We start from the raw sequence: 16054 nt of genomic DNA on the forward strand, positions 1-16054 counted from the left end.
GACTGGATCTATTGATTTAAATTATTTGAGTTTTCTTCCAGCTCTTTGATGATGGAACATCACTAGATTTATACTGTAATGATTCACTCTTACAGCTTTCACCCTGGTTTTGCCTGTTGATTTGATTTGTTTGAATTGGTTTTCAGCTCTTTGGTGTTGGCAGTCGCGGGCGATCAATTTTGCTCATGCTCATGCTCTAAGTTCATTTTCAGCATTTCGATGATCGAACGTCTTCAGATTTATATTATAATGGGGCTTATTACGGATGTCACATCACGGTGAAAAGTTGTCACTTGTCGTCACGGTGAAGTGATTCCCATTTGATTTGTACGGTAATCACGGCTCTTATTCTGAGTATCACTTTCTTATCACCGTGTAGTGACACCCGTAATAAGGCCCAATGATACACCATTTGGTTTTGGCTTCGGGAAAATCCAAGTATAATGCATGATAACACTGATTCATTTAAAACCATGGTCGCATCACTTATCAAGGTGAATCCTGATCCAACGAACCCAACTTACTAACAAAATCTCCTTTTCTGTGTCTTTTGTTGGGGTGCAGAGGTAAACACGGCCCACAAACAACAAAGGTCACTCTAATATTCCTTCCCTACTCCCACCTGATTGCAAGGACGTGGTCGGCGCCGTTATTGATCTACAACATATAGAGTCACTGAAACTTGTACAATGAGAATGGACGGTCACTCCCAGCCCCATTCAGTTGATTCATTGTACAATTTCACTGATTCTTATCAATCACGGAGTGCAGTCAATCTAAGCTAAGCTAGCTATTGGTTATCCTATTTGTATAGTGTTTATAGTACTACATATCTTTCATTATTGACTTTACATCATTTAATATTATTGTAAATTACATTTTATTATACTTAATTCTTAATGTTAGCTATTATGAGCGGCTCCAGGGAAGCATAGTGTCAGCTTGAAAAGAAATCTGAATCGTTCATTATCTGTTTTGTAAAAATCTTGTGTTTATTGTATCTTGTTACATGGCATTATAACCCTTTTTTAATATTACATTACATTTAAATAAGTATTAACCCGGTTACACACATTTCAGGTCATCCAGGTCTTAAATAAGATGGGATCCGTTCCTTTTATCAACAGTTGTGATATTGCATCATATGCTGAAAATATATGAATTATCGCGTATTTCTGTTGTTCATTACATACCAGGTGAGGGCTTAATCATGTTTTGCCATCTAGTGTTTTGGTTTTGAGATGTTCGATAACCTTAGAGGGATCGGTTTTGCTTAATGAGCAGAACATCATGGGTTTAATCCCAAGCTCTCCCACAACATAACACAACACAAACATATTAAGTATCATTCTAGCTAAAAATATTTATTTGCATAATATAACCTGGAAATTTCAGGGTTACATCTTCCTTATTGGAAGCTGAGGAGACATAGAGCTGCATCATATTGTATGTAAAATAATTAATATTTTCATTGCAGAATACCAGTTTTTTGTATCCATATAAATGTATTTTCATTATTATGTATTTTAATGTTCTGATATATTTCATTTCTCCATTGCATATTTTTACTATATATATATAAATAAATACTGGGTTGGGAGGGAGCATCAGGGTATCATTTGACCTGGAACTGGACGATTGGAGTGGTATGACAACCGGAGTCTAGGAGGGAATAAACACTATCATTTTCTTTATCCTACCGATTCGATTGTGATGGTGTGAATTCTACTCCAACAGTTTCATGGAGATTGACGCGCCCTTCTTAACAAACCATCCTGTAGGAAGCTTAATAAGTATTGCGAATTGCGTTATTCGATTTGTTGGATCGTATCGCTGGAAGGAGATTCTTAAATTCCCGTGGATTTCGCGTAAGTGCCTCTGCTTACGGGTCCACCCCACCGTTTTTGGTCCTTCATACAGCGATATTGTGAATTCAGATCGGTAGCTCAAATTGATCTTGCTATTAAGTGGAGCTGCATACAAGACAAGATCTTCGAAGGGATGGTGGCTACCTTACATACATACATACATCAAGAGTTATTAACAATTTTCTTATAAAAGTACGCCCTTTTTAAATGTTGATATCTCAGGATAGTACAAACAAAAAATTACTGAATTATTTTACGGGATTTAAAGGACTTACTATTTATTTTTATTTACTGATATATTTATTTATTTATTTATTTATTAAGTTATTTATTTATTTACTAGCAGAAACTTCATTGGCTTGCGGATTTTCATGGAATGTAGAAGACACATAATGTGAAATAAAATAACAATTCAATGAAGTAGCAGTGACATCACCACCACCAACTTTCGTGTACGAATGTTTCAAGCCCAATCTTTTTATTTTATTACATTCAGTTGAGAAGCAAAATATTTTTGTTTAGGGTTTTTAACCGTACGGTTAGTAATGTTCGTAGTTTTACCAAATTATTTCATTTGTGAGCATTATTTTTATTACGGTTCCATGCATTGGTACGATTTTGAAATATCCGGTGCACATGTTGGTTAATCCATGGAAGGGCCTCTGAAAAATTTTCTTGTTAGAGGCGCATGCTGGTTTATGAGTGACAATAATGTGTTGTTCAAGCAGTTTAATTTTTCATTAACATTGGAATAAGAATTGATAGAATTATAATTAATATGACGTAGATTCCATATTAACGGATTTTGATTAACTTTGTATTAGTCACGATACCAATAGGTTTCGGGTGGAGTTTTTGAGTTTTTATATAAGTATAATGCATATCAAGTCATGATCACTAATACCACCAACAGACATTAATCCCATTACTTGTACAGTTGCCAGTAATAAAGTCAATTAGAGATGCCCCATGTACAACCAGGTGGATGACGCGTGGGTTATGAGTTATGAGATAAAAATTTTAAATGAGAGAGTATGCTAAAAACAGCGAATGGTCTACGTATTAAAGGGTGTATTCGATAAAAATGACACACACATATTTACTCACCAGAATTAAACCGATTATGGGATTTTCTTGAAATTTTCAGGGAATGAAAAACTACTAAATTTATCTCCCTTCCTGGACTACCGCACCTTCCCTTTCACCCCACCCATCACATTTTGTACAACCGATTTTCCCAGTGTTTTTGTTGTTTTTACCCATATTTTCTTCAACTCCAACTCTGTTTTAATAGTTTTGGGATGTTTGCGAAGTTCCGTCTGCATATTTGCCCAGAATTTTTCAAATGGGTGAAGTCCGGTGACTTTGGTGGATTCATATCTTTTAGCACAAAATTGACTTCTTTGGCTCGGTACCACTCCAAAACGTTTCGAGCGAGTTGATCCTTTGTGCTTCCTTATGAATGGCAAGAGACGCTTCTTTTGGCACTCTTCCATGTAAATCGCACCGTTAATTGTTCCAGAACTGATGGAGGGTGCGCTTATTTCACCACATCCGCAAATCGCCTGCCTTCTTTGCAAATTTCGATAATTTCTTCTTCCGAACATCCTTCGGAGCATCAAACTTAGACTTGGCAATCAAATATTCTTGCGCAAGAAGTTGACGGAAGTCAACCTGGACGTAAGTTTCGTCATCCATCGCGATGCAACACGATTTGGTGAGCAACTTCGTGTAAAGTTTTCGGGCGTGGGTTTTCGCAGTTATGTTTTGCTTTTCATTCTGGTTTGGGGCTTTTTGCACCTTGTAAACATGTAGCCTAACACGCTTCATGGTACTCTGTACAAAATCGACTGACACCTTGGACTTTTTAGCCGGCGCCAGTGGTGTAGTGGTAAGTGTGACTACTTTCTAACACCCCAATGGGTCTGGGTTCAATCCCAGCCGAGGTCGGTGGGATTTTTCTGAGGCATAAAAATCTCTGGTCACGTCTTCTTTCGGAAGGGAAGTAAAGCCGTTGGTCCCGGCCCATGTATGTTGAATGGGTGCGATATCCTACGCAAGTGTGGAAGCTGCCTTCCTGCACATTCGATTGCGTCAATGGATGGCAATCGATGTCCGTCGGTGATTGGCACTAGATTGCGGAACAGAGATCGACGTTAAATAAAGGAATGATGATTGGACTTTTTAGCGACATCTCGAATTGAAATGTTTGAATGGTTCTTGAACTGTCGCACCACTTTCCTGGTCATTTTACTGTCCATTGGACCAGTTTTACTTCCTTCGGGTACTTAGACGCTCCTTGAAGGTTCTTATCACACGAGACACAGTTGTATTTGAAATTCCAAGCTTTTTAGCGATCCATCGGTGTTACGCCTCTGGATTGTGATTTTAAGCGTACCAATTTTTTTTTCACGGGCAATTTCTTGTTTTGAGTCATTGTTGTTGTTCAGTCATGCCGATTTTCAGGTTTTTCAAAAGTTACAGAAGATTTTAGGTGTGCCATTTAAAAAAAGTACACAATTTATTTAGATATAAGCTGTGACTCATTTCATTAAAAATTGTAATCAATTTAATTTGAAGTTGTATCCTACTTATTTTTTAATTTTGAGCAATTTTGTTTACGACCAATATATTTCAAATGTTTGCATCTGAGTTTTATATCTTTATAAATTGATCGCTTTGACAGTTGAGCCGAAAACAATATCAATTTATTTAGAAATTGTGACAGGTGCTTAGAATGCTGTGTCCTTTTTTGTTGAAATTGGTGAAAATTTGAGATCAAGCTACGTACATTTTCTCTTGAAATTCTGTAACAAATTGTGGCCATTTCATTGAGTTGGCTTTTGACGAAATTAGTTGGAAAATGTGTTTGCAAAGCTGTGATCGATTTTGTTATAAGTTGGGACAAACACCTGTACAAATGCTATCCATTTTGTTAGAAATTTCGAATGTTTTTGAAGCGAAGTTCTTGAATTTCATTCTGCTAGGAATTTCGATATATTATGTATCCACCGTCATTGTCAAAGCTATTCGGTTCCTTTAGAAGTTGTGAATGATTAGTTAAATATTGAGGGATCAGTTTAGTTCATAGCTATTCAATATAGTTTGAATTTGTGACATTTTTTTTAAAGATAATTGGCAATTTTTATAGACAATTTAAAAAAATTAAAGGGTTGTGTCCTAGACGTGGCCGCAGTATGACGTAGAACTACGCAAAATTGATGTATGTCATGCATTTTTGATTATTATACTTTATCTTAATTTTTTAAAGTATTTCAATGTTTCGGTTATGGTTAAAAACTCGCGACAATTCATGTTGGCATAATCAGACCACGGATCATCTTACACATGAGATAATGTATTTAAATTTAATGTAATGGTTAAGAATTGACAGAATTTCCCTTACATAACTACCTTGGGATGATCAATGTTGAGTTATTTTGCTGTGATCAATGTACACTAAATTTGGCATCGACATCGACTACAATAGGAACTGACACTATTTCGTCACACAATTTTTGTTGATTGGCACCTCAGTATAGTACGCAAAAACGCCGTGCATGTTGTGGGATAAAACAATTTCCAAAAAATACATTCATTTTTTTCAGTAGCTCCATCATTAGTTTTAAGTTTTAAGTTAGTTTTTAGTTAAGAAGAAGAGAAGAAAGTGAAGATTGCATGTTATGATAACGCAACAGGCAGTTGTTTTACCTGTCAGAAGACGGTACTTTAAAAATTGAACAAATTCTTGGTTCATATGTCAACGAAGTAGGGGAGGACGATCATACGGTTTTTAAACACCTCTTTGTTCTCCAATTTGGAGGACAACCCTAACATAAAATTACCATGAATCATCATTATGTACTTCGTAGAATGATTGCAAAGTAGAATATTGTTGTTTTTCTAAAATTAAATGTTTGGTTTCCAAGAAGTAGGTGCTTAGTACAACATTAATTGAAAATTAGGGGATTCAACTATTAAATTTCAAAGTCGCTCTGAAAGCTTGTATACAGGTTCTCCACCTGTTTAATGTTTTGATTGTAAACATCATAAGTAAATCAACACCGGGGCCAGTTGAAACAGTACGTATATCTCTTTGGAAGTGAATATTCACTGTAATTATTTTTGAGAGGCATTGTGTACTACCGCAAACTATATTAGAAATAATCTCAGTGATTATTCACTTCCGCTAAGAGCTACATCTGTCGTTTCAACTTCCCCACGCGTTTCTACTTGCCTCGGTGTAGGGTAATGGATTTTGGTTGGACCTAATAATACTAAAAAATCAACAATGTTCTCAAAATAGGATTTTATTGAAACGCGGGCTCGAAATCATACAAGCATTCCTGAGTAATTGCGCTAATTGGGTTCTTTAATTTGAAAAAAGTGTGTCGATTTTTATACATCATCTGAAAGAGCTTCGTTTTTTGAGCGATTGAACGATACTTTTTTCGAAACTGTAGACTTTCATCTCGATTTTTAAATCAAAGTTTAAAGCAAAATAATAACGTCGCTTCTTGAAACTAAACTAACAAATTGACAGCTCGCTCCCATACAAGGTCCCACTGAGGGGCGCTAAGATGGTGATATTTGCTAATGTAATCGCACTTATTTAAAATAGTTCCAGTGCTCCAATTTTGATCAAATTTTGGATTTCGGTTCCATGTTTAATGTAGATTACAAATATGCCTTTACCTCAATAACCGTAAAGAATCCAATTGGAAACAGTCGATAGAGCTGCTTTCTCTATGATGCACGGTAAATGCATTTGGGTTAACATCTGACGCCCCTCCTTCTTTACATATTCTGCACAAAAAATACTTTCTAAGCCCCGCCCCTGACAGCATTTTCCCCGTTTTTTTATGAATGGGATGGGGCAGAAATTGTCTTTTGTGCAGAATATGTAAAAAAGGATGGACTTTTGATGTTTACCTAATTGCATATATAGAGGTACCAAATATGTTTTACAGTCAGTTGGTGGTAAATCACCCACAGAATAACATCACAATATTGGGAGCGATTTTTTTTCTCAAATTCGAAGCTCTCTGGGCAGGAGTTGGGTAAAAATTTAACGGAATTAAACTTTTTTTTATACTACATTGTAGCTTGCTTAACAATTATTTCCCGGGAAAAAGTGATCGTTAAAGTTCATGTTTTTTTCAGGTTGTCGTTATATGGGAAGAGGGGGGGGGGGGTGTTTTGCATAAATACATTTTCCGCGTTTCGTATTAGGGGCTGTTCATTAACTACGTAGACAATTTTTTGGGATTCTTGCCCCCCTCTTGAACGGGACCCAAGTCACCTCCCAAGTAACAATTTTGGTTTTATGAAGGTTCTGGAGACCATGATTTAGAATTGTAGCATGCTTTAAATCCTCGATAAAACTTGCAATGTTACTTGAGCTTTAACCACTGACTTGCTCCTGCTTACTGCAGGACCAAGCGCCACGCCGTCCGAAGCGAAAATGAGCAGAAGCGCAACAGCAGTGCTGTTTTATATCTTTTCAGAACGATGTGCAACCAAGTGGTACTCGAATATGATGACTGGGTTTGGGAAAAACGCTTATTTCATGAAAAAAGTAATAACATTATCATTTGTACATTTTTCAAAAGTTTTACGACAGACAAATTGGAAAATATTTATTTCAGCAGGTTTGTAATGTAATATCCTATCGATTGGCATATTTGGACGTTATTTCCATCTATAAATGACAAAATTACAAGCGTTCAGAACCTAACACTACTTCAACACACATATTTTTTAATTTGCACCCCAGTATAGTAGACAAAGACGTAGTTCTACGTCAAAAACTCAATGACATTTTAGAATACGCTGAACAAAACGCTATGTCAGAAATGAAAAGCAATGATGATAGAATCTTCTTCCCATTTTGTGATGAAACACTGCCTTTGCAATATAGCTCGCTCGGGCCTGTTGAAAAAACGACCAAATTTTTGGCAAGCTGCTTCACGAAGTAGGTAAAGCCGAAGATGATACACTTGTGTTTTTTGATTCCGATCAAGCTATGTCCTCAACCGTGTATATTGCAACAAACCAGGAAAGCAATAGGGTGCTGGTGGAGCAAAACGCACCATTTAAGCAAGATCGTGAATTGCTAGTGTATGCCTGTTAAAACTAATAAAAGTGTATTTGAGTATGGTTCATTGCAATGTTTTCTACGAACATCAAGTGTTTTCAAACTCCAAGACAATGATTTTTCATAGTAACTCGTTTCCAAAATGACAGCGGGGTAAAACGCCTGATGCCTAGTACAAATTGCACCACTACATTGGGGTGAGGCGCATGACAACAATGGACAAGACGCACTACAATATTGGGGTAAAATGCACCGCTTGAAAGAAGTGAAACATATTTGAGAACAAAAAGGCGTGAGGTTTTTCCAATAAATAAGTGAATTCGTTCCATTCATTTGTGATATATTCAGTTAGAAGCTTAATTTGTGGTCGATGATCTTAACAACTATGACCTGTTTTGTACAAAATATAAATTGTAAGGAGAATTAGTGAGCTCAGCCATGATTTCTTGACCAGGAATTACTTTTGAAACTTCCAGTTGAAAGTAAACACATTCCATTACCTAAGAAAAAGCTTTCGTTTTTTCTCTGCATGTGGGCATTTTACCCCAGAGGTGCATTATTGGCAGTTCTTCCCGACAGTGCTGAGATTTGTCATTGTCATTGACAGACTTTCGCGCGATATTGACAAAATTGTTCGTCACATAGTCACTGACAGACTTGATCCTCAAAAAAACCTTCGTCAAAATCTCATTCATTTTTTCGTCAATGACAAAGATTCACCTGGTAACAAAAAGTGTAATTTAGTACATTCTGTGTCACATTATTGTTATCCAAGTAGCTCAGGACCTTAAATACTTGTAAATACTTGTTCACTAAAATGGATCCATGTAATTGTTTTGCTCAAGTCATTTAATTTTGTTACAAATTTAGCTAATAAACAAATCTGCACATGTTCGTCACTGACACCATTGTCATTGACAATTGACATGGTTTGCCTTGACTATGACTGTTAGCTAAAATGAGTGACCATAGCAGAATTGTCAATATCACCGTGTACTGTCGAGATTTTGCAGCACTGCTTCCCGATATCATTATCCTTATATAACTCCAATGAAGCTGTTAGCGTGAGGTCCAAAAAAAAAACTGCGCGGAAAATCACAAGAAGAGGCGGACAAACTACCGGGAAACTTTCAGAAAACGGGATAAAAAAACGACGTGCTACTTCTAACAATTCAACACTTGCTATATATTTTCTCTTCAGTGTGGGGTTTATATAACCCATTACTACAAAAGGCAGAAGGCCCAGAAGATTCCCTTTACAATACGGTAAGGGAGAGATACACACATTTTATTGTTGAGTAATGTGTTAGTTGATTGACCCTGTCCGTGCAAGGCAAATAATTCAATAGGTTGCGGTTGCAACGAATAGGGTAGCGCTCCTAATTCTCGCGCCAACATAATCCGCCCACCAAATTACGAGTAGGAATTTCCGACCCATGTCTGCCTGAAACGTACTCGTCACTGTCGATTGGGAATCGTCGAAGCTTCCTGACGTCTCGACGGAAAACACCCTTGGCTGTCTTGACCGAGACAACCCTGACGAGTCCATCGTTCCCGGGGAAGAGCTCCACAACACGTCCCAAGGGCCACTGCTGCGATTTTTCGTTTTCATCAACGAGGAGCACAAAATCACCTTCTGCGAAATTAGGGAATGATGCTTGCCATTTCGCTAGCCGTTGGAGCGATAGCACATACTCGGACTGCCACCGAGCTCGAAACTCTTGAGTGACACGCTGCACATAGTTCCACCTTGACAGAGAGCCTATCTGTTGTTCCAAATGGTTGACTTCCGGGAGAGCGTCAAGAGGTCGCCCGATTAAGAAGTGTGCGGGCGTAAGGGGTTGTGGATCGGTGGGGTCGTCCGAGATCGCAGAGATCGGACGCGAGTTCATACAGGCAGCTACCTGGGCGAGAAGAGTGCTTAATTCTTCAAATGTGTAATTGTAATTACCTCCAATTTTACTGAGAAATCCTTTCGCAACCTTGATACCAGCCTCCCACAATCCACCATGGTGTGGAGAACGAGCGGGTATAAAGAGCCATTGCACCCGTCTGTTGGTCAGGAAGTCGTTGACCTCGTCGCTGTGTTCAGTGGCATCTATCTGCTGGTAGAGTTCCCGAAGTGTTCTCGCTGCTGCTCATAGATTTGTAGCGTTGTCGTAGTACATCTTGCTGGGTACGCCGTACCGACTGGTGAACCGTGTAAAGGCGGCGAGAAAGGATGACGCACTTAGATCAGAAACTGCTTCCAGATGCACAGCTCGCGTTCCAAAGCAAACGAACAGGGCAATGTAACCCTTTGACGGTACTGCTCCACGAATTCTTCGACCGACGATATTCACCGGACCGGCGTAGTCTACGCCCTTGATGGAAAATGGTGGAAGTGGCTTCAAACGGTCTGCTGGCAACTGTCCCATTTGCTGTGTTACACGTGCTGGCCGAGCTCGATTGCACTTTACACAATCACGGCATACTTTGCGGGTGGCGCTGCTACCTCGTAGTATCCAGAACCTGGTCCGTGAAGCTGCAAGTAACGACTGAGGTCCACAGTGGAGACGTTCTTGGTGTTCGTGGAGAAGAATGAGCGAAGTCAATATCGAATGACGGGGCAACAAGATCGGGTGTTTGGTGTCGTAACTCAAATCCGATTGCTGCAGCCGTCCGCCCACCCTGACGAGACCGTTTACATCCAGGAACGGATTGAGTTGATGTAGCGGACTACTGCGTTCGACGCCGAGATCTCTTTTCAGTCGACGGAGTTCTTCGGGAAAATGTTGCTGTTGTGTGTGTTGCAGATACTTTCTCAAAGCGAAATCGATTTCATCTGGAGAGAGGCGAGATGTGCATCGGAACTCAGAGTGTCCAAAACGAAGCATTCGGGCAGTTATACGAAGTAGAAGCTGGAGATTCGGGTAGTACCTGGCCATCATGTCATCCAAGAAACTGTTCTCATACACAGTGAAACAAACTACGGCTGTGGATCGCTGCTCTCTATCAATTTGCCGTCGCTCAATAGTGTCAAGATCGCCGTTCGGTGATGATCCGTTGTTCGTCTCCGATGGTTCCCAGGTGGGTCCATGCCACCAGAGAGGGTTATCTTGAAGTTGATCAGGAAATGCTCCACGAGATACCAGATCTGCGGGATTGTAATGAGTGCCCACGTGATACCAGTTGATGGAGGGCAGATGAGTGGAAATCTCCGCAACGCGATTGGCCACAAATGTCTTCCACCTTGCAGCGCCGCCAGCCAGCCATGCCAAGACGACTTTGGAATCGGAGAACGCTCGAACCTCGTAAAAATTCGTCGTAGAAAGAGTAGCTCTCACGCTGGAGATAAGTCGTGCGAGAATAACCGCTGCACACAATTCCAGACGGGGTGTAGTCGTTCTGCCGTTGCCTATAGGTGCCAGTTTCGATTTAGCGCAGAGAAGATGGGACGAAGTATTGCCGTCGTCGTTCACAGCTCGAATGTAGATGCAAGCACCCATTGCCACATCGGATGCGTCGCAGTAGCCGTGCAGGTAGAGACAAGACCAGTTCCTCATGTCGATCACCTTTCGGGGAATCTGAAACGAATTGAGAAGCGAGAACTTTTGCACCAAAACTAACCAATCGTTGGTTAACTCACCGGGAGGTGTTGCATCCCAGGCCACCTTCAGCTCCCACATCCGCTGCATCACCAGCTTTGCCTTCACGATGATTGGGGCAAGAAGGCCAAGCGGATCGAAAAGGCTGGCGATTTGCGATAGGATGATTCGTTTTGTGGGCTGAAGGATCTCGGTAGGCTGGTAGGAGAAATGGAACTCGTCACTGCACGGCTGCCATTGCATTCCGAGGGCCTTGATGGTACTGCTTTCGTTCTGTTCAATAGAAATTTTCACCTCCAAATCTGCATCAGGAACTCCTTCTAATACCGCAGCGCTGTTCGAGGCCCATTTCCGAAGATGGAATCCACCTGCCGCAAACATTTCGGTGAGTTGTTCCCGTAGCACCTTTGCTTCTTCTTCGGACGACGCACCAGTAAGAATGTCGTCGACGTAGATGCCCTTTTCCGCCTTCTCAACAGCTACCGGATATTGCTGCCTGTAGGACTCTAGGAGCTGCTGCACACATTTTGTAGCCAGGTAGGATGCGCTTTTAGTCCCAAAAGTGACCGTATTTAGACGATACTCCCTCATGACCTCGTCCTTGGTCCACCTCCACAGGACCTTGTGAAAGTCACGATCACGCTCGTTCAACCAAACCATGCGATACATTTGCTTCGCGTCACCAACAAGAACGATGGGTGGGAAGCGAAATCGGATCAAAATATTGACCAATGAATCTTGAACGACAGGGCCGCACATGAGCACGTCATTCAATGAGAGACCACTTGTAGTCTTTGCCGAAGCATCGAAAACGACTCGACATTTGGTGGTCGAACTTGTTGTTTTGACCACGCAGTGGTGTGGGAGATAAACCGATTTGTTTGCTGTGATAGTATCATCGACGAGCGACATGTGATCGAGATCGATATACTCACGAATAAACGCATGGTACTCATTTTTAAGCTGTGGGTTTCGGTCAAGCTTTCTCTCGATGTGGTGAAGCCTTTTCTCCGCAATTTGCTTCGACTCGCCTAGTTGATTTGGGTCGAGCAAAAACGGGAGACGGACAACGAATTTTCCCGACTCATCTCGCACGGTGTGATCAGCAAAGTGTTTCTCGCATCGTTGCTCTTCTTCGGTGAGATGGTTGGATGCTGTGGTGTATTCCTCAAGTTCCCAAAACTTTCGCAACTGCTGAGAGAGATCATCGTCGGTAGAGGTCAATAAGCAGGTCGAAGCGTGAAATCCAATCGAAGTATTTGTCTCGTGATAACGGCCTGCAACTACCCAGCCGAGCTTGGTGTTTTGTAGTGTTGGTAAGCTGTCGTCGGGACTGAGGGCAATTTTGCCAGGCTCGAGCAGCTGAAAGAAAAGTTCAATGCCCAGTAAAACTTCTACCTTACCCGGGCGATGGAAGAGTGGATCGGCCAGATGTATTGATCCTGGAATAGGCCAATCTTCGATATTCGCTGGCTTGCAGGGAAGCGTTTTAGTGATTTTCTCCAACACCATGCAAGGTACGGAGGTACGATAATCCGTGCAGCGCGAGGAGATGATGATTTCGGCACACTTGTCAGCGTGGGCTGGTGTAGAAGAAATGCCTTCAAGGTCCATGTCGGCTGCTAGTGTTTTGAGGCCGAGTTGCTTGCAGAAACTACCGCTGATAAAGCTGACTTGGGATGCACAATCCAAGACAGCACGGCAGGCGTGTGGGCACCCATGGCTATCCAAAACATTGATGGCTACGGTGGCAAGGAGAACACTAGACGCATCGAGGCATGTTGGTGAATCAAGGGCCGAAATCAAAGACTGTGCTGGTGGTCCGGGATTAGCCTGAGCTATGACTGATGATGATGATGCTGGTTGTAAGTTTGCTGATGTCGACACCGGGTGTAGCAAGGTGTGGTGAGGTAAGTTGCACTTCCTACACGTACCTGATTTGCAGTTTTCACCGGGATGTACTTTCAGGCAATTGTTGCACAGCTTCATCTTGTTGACGTGAGCGAGTCGATCGTCATGGTTCATGTGAATGAACTTACCACATTGGTAGAGATGGTGGTTTTGTTTGGTGCACATGTTGCAGAACGGAGGGTTCGTGGCGACGAATGCGGTAGCACCTCTGGGTTGAGGTTTTAAAGGTTGCTTGAAAGGCACGCTGACTTTCGGCTTCGTTGGTTACGTTGACTGTAGAGTGAAACTGCGGGATTCGACGAACTTCAGGAAGCACTGCAGAGTGATGTCAGCTTCTTCCATTTCTGCAATCTTCTGGCACCACAGCTGTTTCGTGTCGGGATCCACCTTTTCGCTGAGAATGAGTAGGAGCCACGTGTCACGATCTTCCCTATCCATTGCTTGGAGAGCTCGGATAACCTCATCTGACACGTCATGCAGTGATCGCAAGCCATGTGAAGAGGATGACGTCAGCGTTGGCTGTGCTAAGAATCGCTTAATATGTTGGTTAGCAATCTCACGTGGCTTGTCGTACCTGGATTTCAGCTTCTCCAGGGCAGATCGGTAATTGGCATCCTTGATTTTCAGATGCGAAATCAACGACGCTGCCTCACCAGCGAGATTCATTTTCAAAAAGTACAGCTTTTGGCTGTCCTTCAGCATCGGATTTTGGTGAACCAAACTGTCGAACAAGTCATAAAAAGACTGCCACTCAAGAAAATTACCACTGAAGACAGGCATGTTCATCCTCGGTAACTTGAGGTCCGAGAGAGGGGATACAGCGGCGTTATTGCGGACGACGGAAGAAGTGGTGGAAGTGGCGGCCATGTTAGTGGACATTATTCGTAAAAACTCAGCCTGTTGGTCGGCGAGCTGCCTGATGACGTCATGTGACGGGATCGGTTGAGCAGTAGCACTATCGCGATCTTTCATCACTTTTAGAGTTTTCAATAAACGGTTCTTCAGTGCGATGTAGCACGCTTCAAATTTCCCCTGACGTTGCACCGCATCATCATAGGCTTTGTCATCCTCACTCACATCCAAAATCTTCTTATGCACGGAACAAAAGGCTGCCCAAACCTCACTCAAAGCGTCCAGCTCGATTTGAATATCGATTTCTTCAACCGTTTCTAGGCTAATTTTGTCCACTGTATCCGAAATGCGTTTTAATCGCGGTTCGAGCGATTTTCGTTCGCGGACGAGTTTATCCATCTTTGTGGATTTCGCGCACTTATTGTTCAAAAAGTAACTGGTACTTTAACACTGCTCACACCTTTTGTTTCTGCTCCACTGAGATGCCGATCGGCAGAAGCACTCGGGGCCAGTAGGCGGCGACGGGGCCAATTCACGGGCACTAGTGGTCACAGAATACTCGGTTCGCGGCGAAATGTTCGCTATCCGGTTCGAAGGACCATATGTTAGCGTGAGGTCCAAAAAAACTGCGCGGAAAATCACAAGAAGAGGCGGACAAACTACCGGGAAACTTTCAGAAAACGGGATAAAAAAACGACGTGCTACTTCTAACAATTCAACACTTGCTATATATTTTCTCTTCAGTGTGGGGTTTATATAACCCATTACTACAAAAGGCAGAAGGCCCAGAAGATTCCCTTTACAATACGGTAAGGGAGAGATACACACATTTTATTGTTGAGTAATGTGTTAGTTGATTGACCCTGTCCGTGCAAGGCAAATAATTCAATAGGTTGCGGTTGCAACGAATAGGGTAGCGCTCCTAATTCTCGCGCCAACAGAAGCTATATTACAAAAAAAAGAGTTGTTTTTGGTAGTAGTAGCAAGCGTTTTGTCTTTATAATTGATTGTTTTATGTTTTTGGATTAGGCGGCTTCCACGCCACTGTTTTAGCTTCGGCGGCGGCAGCTGACAATGAAATCCACCTTATTGTCTCGGTACGACTGTAGCACCTCCTGGCTGTAGTGGCAGCTTGCCAAATTTGGCAAGAACTTCACAGGACCTTTGTGAGCCTTAATGAAAGACAGTATACATTTTTCCGGGCACTCTTACTTCTACAGTGTCGAGTCCATCATTTTTGTCTTTCCTTTATTTAACGTCGGTCTCTGTTCCGCAATCTGGTGCCAATCACCGACGGACATCGATTGCCATCCATTGAAGTCAATCGAATGTGCAGGAAGGCAGCTTCCACTCCTGCGTAGGATATCGCACCCATTCAACACACATGGGCCGGGACCAACGGCTTTACTTCCCTTCCGAAGGAAGACGTGACCAGAGATTTTTATGCCTCAGAAAAATCCCACCGACCTCGGCTGGGATTGAACCCAGACCCATCGAGGTGTTAGAAAGCAGTCACGCTTACCACTACACCACCGGAGCCGGCCAAGTCCATCATTTTGTTGGCGATGAAAAGCTTGGTTTTGCGTGCGCAGCTGCAAATGGGGACATCACAGTGGCGTGTGAAAATGTGTCGGCGGCGGTGTTGTGGCCTGGTTGCACACAGGTCTAGTTTGGATTTGCTGATTATCAGCAAACATGAATCGCTTCAAAGTTTAGAACATTCTTACTCAAATGTATTC

This window comes from Ochlerotatus camptorhynchus, unplaced genomic scaffold, assembly GCF_037179485.1.
Source record: "Ochlerotatus camptorhynchus isolate MF236.1 unplaced genomic scaffold, CSIRO-AGI_Acam_v1.1 ptg000144l, whole genome shotgun sequence".
In the NCBI taxonomy this organism is placed as follows: domain Eukaryota; kingdom Metazoa; phylum Arthropoda; class Insecta; order Diptera; family Culicidae; genus Ochlerotatus; species Ochlerotatus camptorhynchus.